This window comes from Pinus tabuliformis, chromosome 1_1 (genome assembly GCF_031772625.1).
Source record: "Pinus tabuliformis cultivar Carrire ecotype Pingquan chromosome 1_1, CPIR1, whole genome shotgun sequence".
Taxonomy (NCBI): domain Eukaryota; kingdom Viridiplantae; phylum Streptophyta; class Pinopsida; order Pinales; family Pinaceae; genus Pinus; species Pinus tabuliformis.
The window spans coordinates 564,167,258-564,184,446 of NC_142297.1; the positions used below are offsets into that span (position 1 = coordinate 564,167,258).

The 17,189-nt window shown below is 36.3% G+C and overlaps 1 pseudogene; it reads right to left on the bottom strand.

Moving 5' to 3' along the window:
• LOC149214399 (uncharacterized) overlaps nt 1-15,730 on the bottom strand; it is a 46,047-nt pseudogene extending 30,317 nt beyond the window's left edge.
• Nucleotides 15,731-17,189: the final 1,459 nt, after the last annotated feature.

Genomic DNA, 17,189 nt, shown 5'->3' on the forward strand with positions numbered 1-17,189 from the left:
CTTGTGATGTGGAAGAGGAAGAAGTGTTATGAGAAACCATTTTGTTGTCTTGAGAAGGAAATGTATCCTTCAAAACAACGGGAGTTGGAGAACCTTTAATGAATTTCGAAACCTCAGCTCGATGTTGGCATTCCTTCGTATAGTGATCCTCATTACAAATAAGGCAAGGATAGCGAGGTTTTCATTTTTCATCAGTAGAATTAGTTTTAGCAGGTTTATCCTTCAAAGTATCATTTTGTTTCGATTTACCTTTCCCCTTCTTTCTACTTCCATTTGATTTCGTCTTATCGGTAGATGATTCTACAACATTGATTTCGGAAATAGTTTCTAGAAGAAGGCTTAGATGGTGTATCTTGTATGGCCAAATTTTGAGTATTTTTAGAATTTTTCGTTTTCCCCTTAGACTGTTGGGTAACAAAACCTATAATACCATCAGTGACATTAGATATTGATCCTGTAGAAGAGTAATGAATGTGTTGGGTGTAGAGCATGATTATTTAGAGGTCTTTGTTTCAGTCGGATGTATACTCCAGGAAGATTGTACACCCCTCAACGAGGAGGCGGGGGGTGGGGTGCCTTGTAAAAGTATAGTAATTTCTAGTCAATCTGGGTTGTTCATTAGGCGGATGATCTAACGATAGAATTTATGTTTAGTTTATGGTTTTTTGCCCTAGAAGGCAACTCCTCTCTTTGTATGAGGGCATTGTATTGATGTTGTGTTATATGTGTGTATTCTTAGAGTAAGAAACAGAGAGGTTAGATTGTGAGAAAAAAATAGAGGATATTATAACAGATCTGCTGTAGGTTGTGTCTCTTCATTTTGCTGGATAATAGAAAGGAAGGACTGGCTGTTCGAGGTGAACGTAGCCCAAACTAGGTGAACCACGTATATCTATGTCTCTTTGGTTTTATGTGTTTGTGTTTTTCTGCATATTATATGTCTTTCATTTCTCTGTCATATATAATATTTTTCTAACAACTGGTATCAGAGCCGAAGGTCTATTTGGCTGATAAACTCGCAAGAAAGAAGGGTTTCTCGTTCTAGTGGGAGAAATGGTGGAAGATGGTAAGTTCAGGGTTGAGAAATTTAACGACCAAAACTTCTCGCCGTGGAAGATGCAGATGGAAGATCATATGTACTAGAAAGATCTGTACCTACCATTTAGCGGAAAAGCAAAGAAGTTGACGACTATGACAGATGCAGAATGAAACATTCTCGTTAGAAAGGCACTCGGAACAATAATGTTGTGCCTCGCAGCATCGATCGCCTTCAACATTTCGAAGGAAACAACGACAGAGGGTTTGATTCAGGGGTTGGCGAAACTATATGAAAAACCCTCGGCCTCAAACAAGGTATTTCTTATTAAACGGTTATTTAATATGAAAATGGCGGAAGGTGGATCTATTGCAGACCATTTAAATGATTTTAATATAGTTACGAGTCAGTTAAGTTCTGTAGGGGTAAACTTCGATGATGAAGTTAAAGCTCTGTTATTCTTGTGCTTATTGCCAGAAACTTGGAATGGTTTAGTAATGGCCATTAGTAACTCTGTTTCTGGATCTAGTACTTTAAAGTTTGATGATGTTGTCGGTGCTATCCTTAGCGAGGAAATGAGATGGAAAAGCTCCATTGAGACATCGGGTAATGCTTTGAGTGCAGAGTCTAGGGGAAGAAGAATGGAAAGAGGAAAGAGCTCAGGATATCGCAGTAAATCAAGGAAAGACAGATCCAAGTCCAGATCGGGGATAATGTGCTGGAAATGCAGAAAGAAAGGACACCTAAAAAAAGACTGAGATCTTAGAAGGGAAAAGGAGGACATGCACAACAAGAAAACAATCATGAAGCAAATGTGACAAGTGAGGTGTTACAAGATGCTTTGATTCTTTCTTTCGAAAATATTATTGATTCCTGGGTGGTAGATTCATGGGCCTCATTCGATGCCACACCTGATAAGAAATATTTTCATGACTATGTTCAAGGAGATTTTGGACAAGTCTATTTGGGTGATGATAAACCCTGTAAATTTGTTGGAATGGCTAAGGTTCTTGTAAAACAATAGAATGGAAACCAATGGCTACTAAAGGAGGTAAGGCATGTTCCAGATTTGATGAAAAATTTCATTTCAATAGGGCAGTTAAGCGGTGAAGGTTGTGTGACAACTTTCACAGATAAAGCTTGGAAGGTCACCAAAGGAGACCTCGTAATAGAAAAAGGCGAAAAGGTTGGTACATTGTATTTATGCAATGGTATTTCTAACTCTGTTAATGTTTTAACTTCCAAATGAACAGATGTAGCATTATGGCATCATAGGCTTGGACACATGAGTGAGAAGGGGATGAAGATTCTTCACTTAAGGAATTGGTTGCCGGGTTTGAAGAATGTTGATTTGGACTTCTATGAGAATTTCATTTATGAAAAAGAGAAGAGAGTCAGATTTCTTAGAGTTGGGAAAGAAAAGAAGAGCGAAAAATTAGAGCTTGTACATACAGATGTATGGGGATCTGCTCAAGTATTATCTCTTGGTGTCTCTCGTTATTATGTTACTTTTATTGATGATGCAACTAGAAAAACTTAGACTTATTGTATTCAGAATAAATCTAATGTATTTGATACTTTCAAGAAATGGAAATCTTTGGTTGAGATTGAGACAGGAAAGAAATTGAAGTGTCTCAGATCAGACAATGGAGTTGAATATTGCGGCAAAGAGTTTGATAGGTACTGTTCAGAGCATGGAATTCGCAGAGAGAAGATAGTTCCAAGAACACCACAAGAAAATGGTGTGTCAGAAAGGATGAACAGAACAATCATGGAGTGTGTAAGGTGCATGAGATTGCATGCAGGATTTCCTTTACAATTTTAGGCAGATGCTGTAGATACTGATGTTTATCTAATAAATAGAGGGCCTTCAAGTTCCTTGGATGGTGGTGTTTCAGAGGAAGCATGGACAGGTAAAAAGGTAAACTACTCTTTTTTAAAGCCTTTTGGTTTTGAGGCCTTTGTCCATATTAATAAAGAAAATAGAACAAAGCTTGAGGCAAAATAAAAAAAATGTACTTTTATTGGATATGGTGTTAATGATTTTGGTTATCGCTTATATGATAATGAAAATCACAAAAACATTAGGAGCAGAGATGTAATATTCAATGAAAAGGTCTTGTATAAGAATCAGTGGCAGGAAAATAAACAGGAAAAATAAAACAAAGAATACACAGTTCTTGATGAGATCACTAAAAAGGTAAAGGTGCCTGAAAATAATAATAATCAACAACCACAACAACACTAACCACCACAACAGCAGCAAGCACCCCAAACCCCTGAAAGTGGTGTTAGAAGATCTACCAAGATAAGTATACCCCCTGAACGATACTCTCCTTCATTATATTATTTATTGTTGATTGATTCTGGTGAACCTGAATGTTATGAAGAAGCAGTGCATGTTGAAAGCAGGAAGAAGTGGGAGCTAGCCATGGAAGAAGAGATGGACCCCTTAATGCATAACCAGACTTAGGACTTAGTCAAGTTGCCTGCAGGTAAAACTACATTGTAGAATAAATGGGTTTACAGGCTAAAGGAAGAAGATAGAGGAAAACAGAGGTACAAAACTAGACTTGTGGTGAAGGGGTTCGCACAGAAGAAATGTATTGATTTTGATGAAATATTTTCTCCTGTTGTTAAAATGACTTCAATCAGAACTATTTTAAGTCTAGTAGCAGTTGAAGATTTGCATCTTGAGCAGTTAGATGTAAAGACAACCTTTTTCCGTGGGGATTTGGAGGAAGAGATATATATGTAGCAGCCACAAGGATATGAGGTAAAATGGAAGGAGAAACTAGTGTGCAGGTTGAAGAAGAGCTTGTATGGCTTAAAACAGGCTCCAAGGCAATGGTATCTAAAATTTGACAAGTTTATGTCTGAACAAGGTTATACTAGATGTCACTCTGATCATTGTGTTTCTCTGAAAATTCAAAATGATGGTAGCTATATTATATTGTTATTGTATGTAGATTACATGCTTGTTGCAGGATCTAACATGCAGGAAATAAATGTGCTCAAAAGAAAATTGGCAAATTCATTTGCAATGAAAGATTTGGGAGCTGCAAAACAAATCATTGGTATGAGAATAACTAGAGGCGGGAAAAATCACAAATTAACATTGTCTTAGAATGAGTACATACAAAAGGTGTTGAAAGATTTAATATGCACAATGCAAAAATAGTTAGTACACCTTTTGCTAGCCATTTCAAACTCAGTAAAGAGATGTGCCCTAAGACCCATGAAGACATGGATTATATGTCTAAAGTTCCATATGCATCAGCGGTTGGAAGCTTAATGTATGCAATGGTCTGCACAAAGGCCTAATATCACACATGCAGTGGGAATTATAAGCAGGTGCAGGAAAAGAACATTGGATGGCAGTGAAATGGATTCTCAGATATTTGAGAGGTACCACAAATCAAGCATTATGCTTTGGTGGTTCAAACATTTCTCTACAGGGATATGTTGATGCAGATATGGCAGGTGACAAAGATAACAGGTGGAGCACTACATGATATGTATTTACTGTAGGTGGAACAACTGTCAGTTGGGTTTCAAAAATCCAAAGTGTTGTTGCACTTTCAACAACAGAAGCAGAGTATGTTGCTGCTACAGAGGCTAGTAAAGAAATGATTTGGTTACAAAGGTTTATGGATGAATTGAGTAAGAAGCATGATATGGGCATGTTATAAAGTGATAGCCAAAGTGCCATTCATCTTGCAAAGAACTCAGCATTTCATTCTAGGACTAAACACATACATCTCAAGTACCATTTCATACGATTAGTGTTGGAAGATGGAGAGTTAAAGCTGGAAAAGATACACACTAGCCAGAATCCTACATATATGCTAACAAAAGTTGTAACCAGGGAGAAACTGAGAATATTCTCAGTTTCAATTGGTCTTCAAGGATGACGATGAAGATGAGAAACAACCAGGTCCAAAGAGGAGTCATTGTCCAGCAAATGAAGCAGCAGTGGAGTTGCTATAATCATTCTCCAAGTGGGAGATTGTTGGGTGTGGAGCATGATTATTTAGAGGTATTTGTTTTAGCCGGATGTATACCCTAGGAAGATTGTACACCCCTCCACGCAGGGGGTGCCTTGTAAAAGTATAATAATTTCTAGTCAATCTGGGTCGTTTATTAGGCGGATGATCTAACGGTAGAATTTATGTTTAGTTTAGGGTTTTTTGCCCTAGAAGGCAATCCCTCTCTTTGTATGAGGGCATTGTATTGAGGTTGTGTTATATGTGTGTATTCTCAGAGCGAGAAACAAAGAGGTGAGACTGTGAGAAAAAATAGAGGATATTACAGCAGATTTGTTGTAGGTTGTCTCTTCATTTTGCTGGATAATAGAAAGGAAGGACTGGCTGTTCGGGGTGGGCGTAGCTCAAACTGGGTGAACCACGTATATCTGTGTCTCTCTGGTTTTATGTGTTTGTGTTTTTCCGCATATTATATGTCTTGCATTTCTTTGTCATATATAATATTTTTCTAGCAGAATGGTTCACCCGTAGGGCGCGGTAAATTCAAAATTTTCTCTTACAAAGTGTCAAATTGAGTGTAGACTAAGTCTAAGTACTGGGCACGAGAAATTACTTACTTTTCTGTGATTACACCTCCCTTGGCAACATATTCCGTGATGACGGGAAGAAGTGACTTTGTAAAGCACTCAACTAAAATCTGATTTGGAACAAAAACCTTGACTAAGCAACGTCTACGTCTCCATTCATTAATATGATTGGAAATGTGAGTCGATTTTGATTGTTTTAATGAAGTCAATAGTTTAGTACTAGTATCATAACAAATTGGTAATTTAAAGTGGGTTAAAAATGTTGTTTCCAGGGAATTAAAGTTATGGAAAGAAGCGTGGGGTATCTCAATGTACTATTTGGATGTCGAACCATTTAAAGTTCGTTGGAAAAGGCGAAGATAGATTGAATCATTGATTAAATAATTCGATGCACACCAAAGAAGATATGTCATTACATGATTGGATGGGTCTTCTCCTGATTTGCCTTAAAATTTGGGTATATCACTCGGTAACTAAGAGGAATCGCCTTCTAATAAGGATAACAATAAATAGGATCGTTGGTTAACCTAGATAAATCTGGTAGATCTAGGGTTGCAATGAACGATAACCACCGGTTAGGGTCTTATAGTAAATATTGATAATCTTGCAGGCTAAGACCAACCCCTAGAGGCAGATACCTAGGATATCTTGGAATAGCAATTCCACCAGGGTAACCAGGGTGAACCATACCAGTTTGAGGTTGAATAGGGACTTGATAAGTATGACCGGGGTATGGCTGACTTTGAAAAGGTTGAGCTTGACCCATTTGACCTAAGTAATATTTCCCCTGTACAGGTTGCACTTGCAAAGGTTGACCTTGAACAAATTGACTTTGAACGAATTGACCTTGAAAATGTGGGTTTTGGAAAGTTTGACCTTGGAAAGAAGGATTTTGAAAACATTTCCTTGGAAAGAAGGATTTTGAAAACATTTCCCTTCAAAAGGTGGAACCTAGTAAGCATGACCTTGAAAAGGCAGGCTTTGGAAAGCTTGATGTTGAAAATGTGTTTGCACTGTTCTGAAAATGGGTTGACCGATAGGAATCTGTGGTATAGACTGGACTGTAGGAACACTTTGATAAACAGAAGCCAACGAAATTCCCTGAGTGGTTTGAGGAACAAATATTTGAGGGGTTACTAGAAGGGTCGTTTGTGATACTCCTGGAATAGGTGTCTGAGGAGAACTTGGACCCGATTGTGAAATAGTTGTTTGAAGAGGGGTTTGTGGCGAACTCTAAACAGGTCGTCGAATTGCTTTCTAAACAAGTGTTTGAGGAATTCCTTGGACATTTTATTGGACAAATTTTTGAGGAATCCCATGAATAGGCTGCTAGGCATGTACAATAATACCCGAAATAGGTATTTGAAGAATAATTTTTCCAGTAGGTTGAACAGGTTGTTAAAGTGGAACTTGTGGAGCACTTGGAGCATACCATTGATTAAAAGCAGGATTCCAAATAGTGTTCGTGCCAGGATAAGGAGTACCAAGTAAAGGTTGATTTAAAGCAGGTTGACGTAGGTCAAGCTGAGGTATCTGACCATAAGTTTCGGTAAAAGTTTGACCCCTAGCAATAGGTTGTCCTCGAGGTGGAGGATAAGGTGGTTGCCCTCTAGGCTAGTAATAAATGCCAGTCGGGGTTACTTGAGGGTTACTCAAATTACCAGAAACCATGTAAAGTTGTTGATCTGATGCCATAAGCACTTTAGGCATGGAATTCATGCTCTGAACAATAGATGTAGATAAACCAAATGACCAAGTAGAAGTTCGGGGAGGAGAATCATCTCCTGAAAAAGTCCCAGTAAGTGACTGGTATCCAAGAGGAATTGACGGACCACAATAAAATAGTGATTCTGGGGAGCAGGTAAACATGGATGAATCAATAGGTTAGCTCCTAATAGGAATTTCTGACATAGTTCTTTGTGGTGAATAAAAAGGAATGTGTGGCGGTGACAAATTCTGACATAAAAAACTTAAAGTGGTAGAATACCAGGGGTCAAGTCGGAAAGGAGAGAAAGGAACTTTTGAGTCAAAAGTTTAAGTACCAGAAAATGAAGAATGAGGTGTCTCTGTTTCTTCAGTAACATCTTCAATGCTAATTAACCCAGGAGGTAATTCAGTCATTATTATCAGATTCCTTTGAGGTGAAGGTGGCTTAGGAGTAGGAGCTAAAACAACTGAAGGTGATTCGGGTTAAGAAACTTCAAATTCAAGATATTCTACGTTTGGTTTGATAAGTTCAGTATCTGAAACTTCACTAGTGTTAGATTATGTGCGAACTACTTCAATAATCTTTGGATCAGAGTAAACTAAGCTTGATTCTACTTATTTCATTGGATTCACGTTAGTTTCTATTGTCTCATATTGTAAAACTTTTGATGTTTTAGGTTCTTTTGAGGCTTTTGATCTTGTTGACTTACAACTTTCAATTTTTATCTTTTCCAACTAACTTGGTGTGTATTCAGGAGGTTTACCTTGCATTCTACATGACTGCCTTGGTGATTCAACCAGGATTAAAATTTATGACAAAATCAAATAATATTCACAATCCAATCCCAAGGTCTCTAAAAGGTAGAAACAAACAATTAACACACGCTAAAAAATATAAGGATTCAAACCATGAAAACAAGCTTTTCACAATGAAATCACTAGTTGGTAATGAAATCCAATGTCACGTAAATCAAAGTAAAAAGGGGTTGTAGATATGAGCGAGTGGAACTAGTTACACTGACGACCTGCTTAATGAAACAATCTAGTGCAAGTAACTTCACTTATGCCATCTTGAGCGAACATTACCCTCCAAAAAGTCTAAGTGAGTCTAGTCAACGTCTTTTCCAGGTACAACAGGACCTTCCCTCTATCGTCACCTCAGGTAATAGCCCTAGGATTATGGTCACTAAGGTTACCAAATACAACAATTCTACCTGGGGGAACAGTTGCAGATCAGACATACACATAAGGGTAGAGTAATAAAGCTCAATCCCCTTGAAAGCTCATCAACATTGTTAATTGGAGGTTTACTTTCAAGTGACCCCAAGTATCATTTGGCACCATTGTAATATGTGTAAATAACTCTACCATAGCCAATGAAGTGGGTACGATCACTTCACCAGGTCTCATGTGATATCATGCTTGACTCCTTTGTAAGGGGAACCTCACATAGCAAAAATGAAATAATTGGATTTATCTCCATATCAGAAGATTCTTGTGTTTGTCTGCAGCTTTGGAAAGTTGACTCACTTCCCTATTCCAAATCCCTACAACTTAATCTACTGTAGGTGGAAAAGATCCCTAAGAATAAAACTTTCTAGATTGATTTTAATTAGCATTGATTTTAATAGTTGTTGTTATGCAAAGGCAATGGATGTAAAACTTGATGAAATTATGACATGCAATACAAAATGATGATATAATCTTTTGTTTCAATGAAAAACTATGTAAAGCAAGGAAATAGTCTTTCGCTTTTTTAACTAAAATATAAACAAAAATATAAACCCCACTACAACCCTTTTCCTAAAATACAAATAACCAATTTCAAGTCACCCGAATATTGGAAAAAAAAAAAAACAAATTTTCACTTTACCCAGTAACACAAGTAAACAAGAAATCTCTCTTTTCATACAAGCACTCAAAAATTTGACAAATGCAACAAGAAACCAATAATGACTAAAAATGAATTTTCTTTAATGGAATGCTATGAATTTACTTGCAGAAAAATTTCAGTTCATGAACACTTCAATAGTAGAAAAAAAAATGATTTTCCATTTTGAAACAAGCACAAGAAGTATTTTTCACAAACAATACCTAATTTTTCAAATCATTGATTTTGACACACAGATCAAACTTTTATGAAAAAGAAAACTGGACTCATAACCTGATGTAATTGACAGAAGAAAGCTAGACAGTCAAGACAACAATACTAACAAACATCTCTTTTGATAGATCGACCATTGACAGGATAAGACCTTACCTTAATTTGCAAAGAGAAGAAAATCACAAGAAAAAAATTTCATAACACTTATCCAAACTGAAAATCACTCACATGAGATTCAAACAATTGTAAAACTATAGGAAAAAACGAAAAGTTTGGATTTCAAGAGGATAAAACTAATTCTTCCAAAAGTCCCTGGCATGTGTGCAGGCTCTAGAATAAACCAGTGTGAATTCACTCTATTGCTAAAGGGAATATGCGCAAAAGGGTGCACTGTTCCTAAAGTAAAAGTGCGCACAATAGGGAAATTCAAGAAAAAATAAATAAATCAAATCCAATCCAAAATCCAAATTTCTAAAATTTCCAGACACTCTAAGAAGGCTTGTGTAATTGGTTGAAAAGGTCAAACAAGGGAAAATATGGAGATTGAAACGATTCCCTAGTATGGTCGCCAATTTGTTATGTGGAAAAATCCCTCTTGCAGACAAGATGGATCTCCTTAGACTTCAAAGAACTCAAGTAACAAACAAATAGGATTTTCTACCTTTCCCTAGACTCTAATTAAGTGAAAGAAAATAGAATGATAGAGGCCTCTTACTGATTTGACAAAATGATTGATGAAGTCCCTCAAAGCTTTCGACCATTCGCTCCTTGATGCTCTAGATGTCCTCGCCTCGCTCCTGACATATTCTCCATACTATCTTGAAAGAGATCTGCAAACACAGAGACAAACAAGAGATCAAAGAATACAACATATAATCAAAGAGATAAACGAAATAATTAACCATTTATATATCATAAACTGATCAATATACAACAAAAATCCATGTGGGTGATCAAGTAATCCTAAAAATTAAATCAATGAAGATGTAATTGAGAAAGAACAAATGCTTTTATATTCATAAAACTAGAGAAAGGCCTTACAACCATATAGCCTTGATGTTGCAAGTCCCTTCTACAATCTCCAACCCTCTCCCTTGCAAGAAAAGCTTTACAACCTAATCTCAACAGCATAAACCTACTTCCAACAATCCTCCTCCAATCTCTAGACTAGTAGTGGCTTTATAGGGCAAGAATAGGAAGTTATGGATCCATTCTCCAAGGGATGAGATACACTATTAGTGGGATAGAGCTACCACAAAGGAAGGGGAGTTACTCCATGATGGGAGGGCTCAGTACTAAATAGACACTCATTCAAAGCTTCTTGGTTGGGATAGATGCTACCAACAATGCTTCTAGACTTTACTTTTTATATTTACGTACTTCAAGTCATGTTCGCAGGTCATAGTGGAAGACAATGCATACTTATGCGCAACTATTAATTGTATTCTCTGTGTATGCACAGAAATTATCTAGGAAACTGTAAATATAACAAAAATCAGGGTTTTGTACAAAAGGATCTAGAAGTTCCTCTTTCTTTGGGATGATTTAGTTTCAAACTTTGCAAGGTAATGCTCTGGAACACATGTGGATAGCGAGAGATCCAAACCTATGGTCATTTTCATAATGTGACAAAATGACGTGTAACAATATTTCATTAGAGCTTCTTGTGTATGTAATGGAATATCTACCATTAAATCCTTCTTGCAAAATTCGTTTATATATTCTTGCACTTATTGTCCTTTCTTTACTCTAAGAATTTACCATTCTATTAAGATCTTCTCCTTATATCCCTATGGGTAGAACTACTTTCTAAGTGCAGAAATAAAATAATGTCATGATGGAAAGATATTACCAATCTTCCGAGTTCCATGTTAGAACTTTCTCTGCTACCAGATGAGTGATGCACTCTCGAGACGAAGTGACGCCAATTTGATCTTGATTGGATCATTAGTGATATGTTGCACACTACAATATACCCCCATCTGTCTAACCCAGTTTTCAAGCTTCTATGCGTTGATCTTGCCATTATACACAGGTAACTCAAAAGTCACGTCTAGTTTCGTTAGAGATTTTGGAGAGGAAGTTTCAGGTTGATTTGAAGAGAAGAAATAGGGTCTTCGCAATCACCATCAATCTCTTCATTATTTCCTGAATTTGATGTCTCTACTTTATCATCTTAGGGTTTATAATCTTCCTTCGACATCTTGAACTCTTTGTACATTTCTTCAACCATAGCCCTTAAAGTCATGAAAGCATCCACGAAGGTTGGATTCGAGCCAAAAGGATGTTCATCACCACCATCTGACGTCATCTTTTCCCTTCAATATATTCTTCTTCTTGAGATGATTCCAATCTTCCTTCGACATCTTGAACTCTTGGTACATTTCATCAACCATAGCTCTTAAAGTCATGAAAGCATCCACAAAGGTTGGATTTGAGCCAAAAGGATGTTCATCACCACCATCTGACGTCATCTTTTCCCTTCGATATATTCTTCTTCTTGAGATGATTTCAGGATCTCCTACCACAAGTTGTCCTTCACCACACTTTATCTTTTCACTGGTGATCATGCATACTCAAACCAAAATCATCAAAAACTGCTCTGTTACTGCTTGATCTAAAACTCCCGATCGTTAAAATTTGATGCTTGGTTCATAAAATTGTCAAAGTATAATTGCATGAGATGATATCACCAATTAAAGTTTTAATAAAAATGTGCTAATGATTGTGGATAAATTAAAAAAAAAAAAACAACATAAAATGAGAACAACAAACCATAAAACAATACACCAAAAAATTGATAACGAAGTACGATTTATCTCAAAAGCCTTCATGTCGGGGCCCTTTGGTTGGAGATGCCTCTTTTATTAAATCTCCAATGCTCTCAAAATACATAATATGGATATTTGATTGGTTCCATTGTGTTCTGTTTTACCTCATAAATCCAATGCAACTAATGACACTGAAAAAAGGTTGCATATTGCCTCCAGAATTAGCTTCCAAATATTTGTTAGGTCACAGGTTGCCTTTGCATAAAACCCACTATATCTGCAATAAAAATTGACTCCTTTTGCTATGACATTTTGGTAAGATTTTATAATAACTTGGGGCTAGCCAACAGTTCAAACCACCTCCCTTTACTTCATCAGTTCAATTAATATATCAATATTTTGTTATCATATGGTTTTAACAAACCATATCATGACATATAATAAAACCCTGTGCGGATCATGGGATATAATTAAGACTTATTGTTGTTAATAAAAAAAACAATATCCCAATGAATATATATAACAACCATATCGTACAATCCCACCATATCACATGTTGGTTAACATATAACATATGGTTCGTTAATTAAAATTTAAACCAAATTAAAATATATATGTGCCATGCTTTTTTGGTGGCATCAAAATATTTGGTGGTCCATTGTTTTATGGATGTGTCATGATATATGCTATGCCTTTTCATTACCATTGTGGAGTATGTATAACATTGCAACATGGGGGCCGTCAAGGAGTGGGATGGATCCTAGTGGTCCCTCCCCTTTTGACTTTTTTTTTTATGATCACAACAATAATAATAACACGTGTGCCACGAATATAATTAAGAAACATGTGATGGTGTAATGGTAGTGCAGAGTATATGTGAGAAGGAGGTCTTAGCTTCGAATCCCGCTGAACCTTTGCATAATTTGTTAAATATAACCAAGACCACGTATTGGCCTTTTATAGGGACACGTGGTGCCTTATGATTGACCCACGTGTTGCCACATCAACATTGATTCATCAACCTAGTCAAATGGCTTGTGCCATGTATCAACATCATATACCACCATGTCATATCATATCAACTTGTATCTTCCTGCTAGTTGTATGCACTAATGTCATATCATGTCAACTTGTACCTTCCTGCTAGTTGTATGCACTGGCACATGGTAGTCAACCTTTTACCAAGACCACGTATTGGCCTTTTATAGGGACACGTGGTGCCTTATGATTATGATTGACACGTGGTGCCTTATGATTATGATTGACCCACATGTTGCCACATCAACATTGATTCATCAACCTAGTCAAATGGCTTGTGCCATGTATCAACATCATATACCACCATGTCATATCATATCAACTTGTATCTTCCTGCTAGTTGTATGCACTAATGTCATATCATGTCAACTTGTACCTTCCTGCTAGTTGTATGCACTGGCACATGGTAGTCAACCTTTTACCTTTGATTTTTTCACTCCTTTGACCCAAACTTCAAACTACAATAAATTTCACATACTGAATCAGTTTGAGCCCATTCAAATTGCACCAGAATTAATTTTTTGATATGTGTGCAATGGTCGTTTACAAATACTTTTGAATCATTCCTCCCCTCTGAGAGCTTTTTGACCGCCAAATGGCTATTTACACTATTTGAAGGTGAACACAATGTTCCTCCACCTCTCCTATATATTTGGGCCAACCTATTCGCCTGTACATTGAACTCATCCAGACAACCATATGTATAACACAAAAATTGCAAAGTACACTAAGTCATTTTTCATCCACATCTACATTCATGTTTGCTGCTAACATAAAAAAAATTGTTAACAGTAATAAGCTAATTAACAACATTGAATATATTGACATAAATGAAACCATATCCTTCTTATCCTTCATAACTGGAACAAGGCTCAGCTTATCATGCAATGAAACTTGTTGTTGTACAATTTCTGGGCCCTTAAGCACATCTTTCTTATTATGATCCATTTTAATTGTTTTATTCTTAAGTGCTTTAGATTGCACAAACATAGGCATGACATTCTTGCTTGCATAAGCCGCCTTCTTTAACTTTTCCATTGTTAGAAGAGATTTGTTTTCCTTAATAGGATGATAATACAAAATATATTTGATTCCTCTTTTAAACAAATGATATTGATTCAGTTCCCAGTAGAAACTGTATTTATAATCATACAAATAAGGGCTTCCTAATACCATCCCACATGCATCTTGCGACAATACATCACATGTTACCTTATCCACGAATTGTAAGATGCATTTCTTAGTTAATGGTAATTTATGAATTTTTCTCATCCAATTTAGTGTGTAAAGTTTATGATGCATTTCAGTTTTTAATCCCAATTTCTTAACCACTTCCTCAGAAATTAGATTAGCTTGACATCTACTATCTAACAAGTGTCGATCTTAGTATGCTTCATAATGAACCTTATGCGAAACAATTTACATTTATTCTTAACTTCATGTAAATCATCATAATTAGAATCACTACCATCACCAGATTTACCTACCAAGACCAATGTTGCAGTTTCCGACCCAAAATCCATTGGTTGTGTTGTTACTTCAACTCTTTGCTTCGCCTTCTTTTCTTTAAACCACTTTGGTGGCATCTTTGGGTGCAATTTCTAGTAGTGTTCATCGACATTCCCTTCCTTCTTGTAATGCTTGCAAGAGGGCTTCTCTTCCTCTTTCACAACTCAGTTTGCTTTCTTTTCTTTACCCTTTCTCTTTCCCTCTGTTCTGGATGTTGATTTTGCCAATGCACCAACTCTGAATTTTCCTGCTTCAATGTAAGTTGCTTGAACAACCACCTCATCCAAGTTAGTAGGAATAAACATGAATACAATATTGTGAATATATTAAGGTAATCATCCTATATATTTAATTAGAATTTCTAATATATGTAATGGAATATCTAGCATTAAAGCCTTCTTGTGAAACTTGTTTGTAAATTCTTGCACTAATTGCCCTTTCTTTACTCTAATACTTTTTCATTCTATTAAGCTATTCTCATTATATCCTAATGGGTAGAATGCATTTCTAAGTGTATAAATAACATCATGCCATGATGGAAAGATCTTACCAATATGTTGAGTTGAAACATGTCGCAACTTACTCTATTTCCAGATGAGTCACGTGCCCTTGAGATGAAGTGATGCCAACCTGATCTGTGGCACACTACAATATACCTCCATGTGACTGACCCAGTTTTCAATCTTCTCAGTGTTGATCTTGCCATTATACATGGATAACTTGAATTTCACATCTAGTTTCAACAAAGCTTTTGAAGAGGAAGTTTGAGATTGATTTAAAAGAGAATAAATAGGGTATTTCCAAACGTCATCAATCTCTTCATTTTTTCCTGAATTTGATGTCTCTGCTTTCTCATCTTTGGGTTTATCACTTTCCTTTAACTTCTTGAAATCGTGACACATTTCTTCAACCATAACTCTCAAAGTCGTGAAAGCATCCACAAAAGCTAGATCCAATCCATAAGGATGTTCATCACCACCTTGTGATGTCATCTCTTCACTTCAAGCTATTTTTCAAACCAAAATCATAAAAAATCGCTTTGATACCACTTGATCTGAAACTCACGTTCGTTAAAATTTGATATTTGGTTCAAAAAATTGTTAAGTATGTTTGCATGTGATAATCTCACCAATTAAAGCCTTAATACAAATTTGAAATCGCTTATGGAGAAATTTTCTAAAAAATAAAATGAGAACAACAAACCATAAAACAATACACCAACAAATTGGTAACAAAGTTCCGCTTATCCCAAAAGCCTATGTCTCCAGACTTTTTGTTTTTGAGGAAGCCTCTTTTACTAAATATTAAATTCCATAAAAATACCAAAAAAACCATAATGTGGATCTCTAAGTGGTTCCACTGTTCTCTGCGCGACCTCAAAAATCCAACGCAATTGAGGGTATTGGAAAAAGCTGAGTATTGCCTCCCGAATTAGCTTCCAAAAATCTGAAAGGTTGTAGGTTTCCTCTACATAAAAGCCACATTATATGCAATAAAAATTGTCCCTTGTTGTGGTGTGTGGTAAGATTTTATAATAACTTGCGGGCGGTCGGCCTCTCCATACTCTGTCGGTTCAATTAATATATAAATATTTTGTTATCATATGGTTTTAACAAACCATATCATAACATATAATAAAACCCCACACGGATATGACATTTAAATAAACTTGTGGTTTTTAATAAACCAAAACCATATCCCAAGGATTGTATATAAAAATCATATAGTACGATCCCCCATATCACATGTTGGTTAATTAAATATTAAACCAAATTAAAATATATATTTGCCATGTTTTTTGGTTGTATCGAATTATTTAATGGTTCGTTGTTTTATGGATGTCCCATGATATATGGTATGCCTTTTCGTGATCATCGCCGAGTATGTATAACCTTGTAACGTGGGGGAAATTATTCTAAGGGTCCCCTCCCATTTTGACTTTTTTTATAATAACACCCATAATAATAACAAGTGCGCCAACAATATGATTAAGAATCATGTTATGGCATAATGGTAATGCAGAGTATTTGTGAGTAGGATAGGTTTAAATCTTTTTGTGACTTTGCATAATTTTTCTAAATACAACCAAGGCCACTTGTTAGCGTTTCATAGGGCCACGTGTGCATTATGATTGGCCATGTGTTTCCACATCAACATCGATACATCAACCTAGTCAGTGTGCTTGTGCTACATGTCAACACCATATGTCACCATGTCATACTATACCAGCTTGTACCTTCCTACCATGCTATCCATATGGATTGCCATGTGGCAGCCAACTTTTGACCTTTACTTTTTCACTGTTTTCACCCAAAATTCAAACCACAATAACTTTCACGTGCAGACTCAGTTTGAACCTGTTCAAATTGCACCGCAATTGATTTTTCGATCTCTACGCAATGGCACTTGTCTCGCTCAAATCTGAGAACTCCGTTTTTTTAGCCATTTATA